Raw genomic sequence first — 4,993 nt, 5'->3', positions numbered from 1 at the left:
TCCCTAGCAGCCTAAATTTGGCTTCCAGGACATCTCTCCTACCCTTCCCTATGTCATTGGTACCTACATGTACCACGACCACCGGCTCCTCCCCAGCACTACACATAAGTCTATCTAGATGCCTCGAGAGATCCGCAACCTTCGCACCAGGCAGGCAAGTCACCATACGGTTCTCCCGGTCATCACAGACCCAGCTATCTACATTTCTAATAATCGAATCTCCCATTACTAACACCTGCCTTTTCCTAGAAACTCGAGTTCCCTCCCCCGGAGAGGCAACCTCAGTGCGAGAGGTAACCCCAGCACCATCTGGAAGGAGGGTCCCAAGTACGGGAAGGTTTCCCTCTGCTCCCATTGACTGCTCTACTTCCCTGAGCCCTTCTTCCTCCTCAACAGCACAGGAGCTGTCTAAGCGGAGGTGGGACAATTCTACAGTGTCCCGGAAAGCCTCATCAACATACCTCTCTGCCTCTCTCAGCTCCTCCAGTTCCGCCACCCTGGCCTCCAAAGTCCGTACATGGTCTCTGAGGGCCAGGAGCTCCTTGCACCGACTGCACACATACGCCACCCGCCCACAGGGCAGGTAATCATACATGCGACAGTCAGTGCAATAAACTGGATAGCCCCCACTCTGCTGCTGGGCTTCTGCCTGCATTGTCTCCTAGTTAGTGAAAGGGTGGTTTACGGAAAGTAGTTTTAGAATGTAGTTTGGTATATAGGTTTTAGGGTTTTGGGGGGGCTACAGGGCAGGGGTTAGGGCCGGCAAGGGACTCCCACTCCCTTCCCACTCCCCCTCCAAACTCCCTTGCGAAACTCCCTGTTAGCAGCCCCTGGTCGCAAAGCTCCCTGGTCGCTTGTGTGCGGCTTTATAAAGCCCTGGCCTGAGTGAATGCCCCGCCCACTGATTAAGGCTCAGCCAATTACCAGAGGCTTCGAGCTTTCAAACCTGCCTCCAACTGCCAGCCAGAGCACACGGTCCCTCAAACAAACAAACAAACAAACAAACAGACTGACAAACACAAGCTCAATGACGGACTCCCGACATTCAGCGCGGGCGACCGGGACCGGCTAGAGCTGCCTCTCACTCTGGCCGAGTTCTCGGAAGCCCTCCGTCGCATGCCCACCAATAAATCTCCGGGCATGGACGGGCTGACCGTGGAGTTCTACCGCGTGTTCTGGGACGTCCTCGGCCCAGACCTAGTCACCGTCTGGGCCGAGTCTTTGTGGGGCGGGGTCCTCCCTCTCTCGTGCAGGTGAGCCGTGCTCGCCTTATTGCCGAAGAGGGGGGACCTCCACGATTTACGGAATTGGCGTCCCATCTCGCTCCTCAGCACGGACTACAAATTCGTTGTGAAGGCCATCTCGCTGCGGCTAGGGTCCGTGCTGGCGGACGTGGTCCACCCAGACCAGACCTACACCGTCCCGGGCCGCACGATCTTTGATAATCTGTATCTGGTCCGGGACCTTCTGGAATTAGAGTGCAGGGATGGTCTGTCGTTTGCCCTCTTGTCCCTGGATCAGGAGAAGGCGTTCGACAGGGTGGACCACGGGTATCTCCTGGGCACTCTGCAAGCGTTTGGCTTCGGACCCCAGTTTGTGGGTTTTCTCCAGGTGCTGTACGCTTCCGCGAAGTGTCTGGTCAGGCTCAACTGGACCCTGACCGAGCCGGTCAGCTTCGGGCGAGGAGTGCGGCAGGGGTGTCCCCTCTCGGGTCAGCTGTACGCTCTGGCGATCGAGCCCTTCCTCTGTCTCCTCCGTCGGAGGATGACGGGGTTGGTGCTCCGGGAGCCAGAGCTGCAGCTGGTCCTGTCGGCATACGCCGACGATGTGCTCCTCGTGGTCCAGGACCCGGGCGACTTGGCGCGGGTGGAGGCTTGCCAGGCCATTTATTCGGCGGCCTCTTCCGCCCGGGTCAACTGGGTCAAGAGCTCTGGCCTGGTGGTAGGGGACGAGCTGCAAAACGTCTGTTAGTCTATAAGGTGCCACAGGATTCTTTGTTGCTTTCATTATTTATGAATAGGTGGGAAATAACCTCCTGAATGGACAGTAACCAATGTATCAAATATTGCTGGGTCTGCATTCAATGTGGGTACCTGGTCGTATTGGCTGGATTAGTAGGAGCATTGCCGGCAGATCGAGGGAAGTGATTATTCCCTTCTACTCGGCACTGGTGAGGCCACATCTGGAGCATTGAGTCCAATTTTCATCCCCCAACTACAGAAACAAATTGGAGAGAGTCTAGGGGAGGGCAACAAAAATGATTAGGGGGCAGGGGACTGACGAGGAGAGGCTGAGGGCAGGGCCACCCAGAGGGGGGACAGGGGGGGCAATTTGCCCCAGGCCCTGCAGGGCCCCCATGAGAATACAGGATTATAGAGTATTGCAACTTTTTTTTATGGAAGGGGCCCCCGAAATTGTTTTGCCCCAGGCCCCCTGAATCCTCTGGGCGGCCCTGCCCCCTCCACCCCCTTCCCTCGTTCTCCTCGCTCTGAGGCCCCACCTGTGCTCCGCCCTCACTCCCATTGGCCACTTCCCAGCCCCGCTCTTCCACTGTGGCTGAGGCCTGCTGGTCCACCTTCCGCTCGCTCCTCTCCTCCCTGAAGGCATCCTGGTGCCTCTTCACCCCCTACCCCCAGGCCTGCCTGCGGCCCCACCTCTCTGCCCCTCCCCTGAGACCAGCCCCGCCCACCGCCCCCACCTCTCTCTGCCCCCTCCCCTGAGACCCGTCCTGCCCACCCGCCCCCACCTCTCTGCCCCTCCCCCGAGACCCGCCCTGCCCACCGCCCCCACCTCTATGCCCCCTCCCCTTGAGAACCCGCCCGGCCCACGGCCTCCACCTCTCTGCCCCTCCCCTGAGACCAGCCCTGCCCACCGCCCCCACCTCTCTGCCCCTCCCCTGAGACCAGCCCTGCCCACCGCCCCCACCTCTCTGCCCCTCCCCTGAGACCCGCCCTGCCCACCTCCCCACCTCTCTGCCCCTCCCCTTGAGACCAGCCCTGCCCACCCCCCACCTCTCTGACCCTCCCTGAGACCCGTCCTGCCCATCACCCCCACCTCTCTGCCCTTCCCTGAGACCCTGCCTGCCCACCGCCCCCACCTCTCTGCCCCTCCCCTGAGACCCGCCCTGCCCACAACCCCCACCCCTCCTGCCCCTCCCCTGAGACCCGCCCCGCCCACCGCCCCGACCTCTCTGCCCCTCCCCTGAGACCCGCCCGGCCCACCGCCCCCACCTCTCTGCTCCTCCCCCTAGACCCTCCCTGCCCACCGCCCCCACCTCTCTGCCCCTCCCCTGAGACCCGCCCTGTCCACCTCTTTCCTCGGTTCGTCTGTTGTTATTCCATGAAACATCAAGGATGGAATAAAAAGCTGAGTTTACTCACTGATGTGCTGGGGATATGGCAGGAAAGGGACTGGTCTGAATGATCAAGGCAGGAAATGGACAACAATCTACAGCAACGTCATTGACCACAAACACACTCTAACCATGCTCCAGCCAGAAGGGAAATGAGCAGGAATTCTTGCAGTTCAGCCATGGACACACTTACACAATGGCACAGCAGTGTGTGTGCTGGGGGAGCTGGTCTGAGGAAACAACTGGAATTGATCACTCAGTGAGAACAGAACTAGAGTGCAGTGAGAAACACATCTCAACCAAGTAGTTGTGGCTGAGTGGTTAAGGCGGTGGACTAGAAATCCATTGGGGTTTCCCTGCGCAGGTTTGAATCCTGCCAACTATGGAGAAAGTTGTGGTTCTTTAGTTTCAAAGGAGCTGAGTCTTGTCTCACTCTCAAGCTGTGTCTACACTATTGGGTAATGCAGCTTTTAAGTGTTTAATTAAACAGCTGTTGCATGTCCACACTATGCCCCTTGTGTCACCAGAGCACATCCAGGCTAGAATCTTGGATGGCCACAGAGAGCAGTGCACTGTGGGTAGCTGTGCAACTGGCTGCAGGGTGTTTTGGGAAGGGTTTGCAAATGCCTCATGGGCCGGTACAGCATTCACATGATGCAGGTTTCTCTATCCCACCGTTCCATGGGCATCTTACTAGATTGCCAGCTGCTTTTCAACTGCAGTTGTGCGTGGCGGGGTAGAGACTGTGTGTGTGTGGGGAGAGGGAGTGTGTCGGCACACTGTCTCTATGTTCAGGACAGCTGCTGCAAGCAACCAGGCCTGAGGCAGGGGGAGGGGGGCAGCCCCCACATCAGCCCCCCTTCCCTCACTGGCTCAGCTCAGCACAGCAGCCTCTGTCACACACACACACACACACACCGCGTGCTGCTGAGCTCTGTGTCGGGGTGCTGGAACAGGGGTTTAGAGGGCCGTGGCCTCACCACTCTTAACTGGCTGTTAGGAGAAATGATGGAGGGGGGAAAGGGGGAGTCTTGGGGGGGGAGAGGCATTCTGTGGATGTGGCCCTCGGGGGGAGAGGTGGTGTGAGTGTGGGTCCTTGGGGAAGGGTTTTCATGGAAGTGCCACAGTTCAGACAGTAGTGGACCCCCCCACTGTAAGGAAGCTCCCGCCGCCCTGCTCTGTGTTTCGTAGCGCGGGAGAGAGCAGCGTTCCAGGGCAGTGATTTGCTCCCCGGGGCTCCGCCAGGGGGGCTTGGGAGGCTGCAGGGAGCCCTGGGCCCTTTAAATCACCAGCCTGGGGAAGCCGAGCTGGGCTGGCACAGCGTACCCGCTCTTGCCAGTACCCCATACCGGAATGTACCAGCTTATGTTCACCTCTGGAAGGTCCTCACGTGGATCAATAACTGGTTTAAAAGCCAGGAAACAAAGGGTAGGAATAACATGGACAGTTTTCAGGATGCAAACAGGTAACTAGTGGTGTCTGTACTGGGACTAGTCAAACATCTTCATAAACGATCTGCTAAACAGCGAGGTGGACAAAATGTGCGGATGATCCAAAACTACAGAGGATAGTTAAGTCCAAAGCAGACTGGGAGGAGCTAAAAAGAGATTTCACAAAACTAGGTGAAAGGGCAACAAAATG

The 4,993-nt window shown here is 58.1% G+C and overlaps 1 non-coding gene across 1 annotated transcript; it reads left to right on the top strand.

The window, feature by feature from the left end:
* Nucleotides 1-3,655: 3,655 nt before the first annotated feature.
* TRNAS-AGA lies at nucleotides 3,656-3,737 on the top strand. The gene has a single exon. It is a non-coding gene; the product is annotated as a tRNA-Ser (tRNA).
* The last annotated feature ends 1,256 nt before the right edge of the window (nucleotides 3,738-4,993 follow it).

Source organism: Mauremys mutica, unplaced genomic scaffold, assembly GCF_020497125.1.
Source record: "Mauremys mutica isolate MM-2020 ecotype Southern unplaced genomic scaffold, ASM2049712v1 Super-Scaffold_100036, whole genome shotgun sequence".
NCBI lineage: Eukaryota > Metazoa > Chordata > Testudines > Geoemydidae > Mauremys > Mauremys mutica.
Note: the sequence above shows the minus strand (reverse complement) of the source record. Positions and strands in the feature narration are given on the sequence as shown.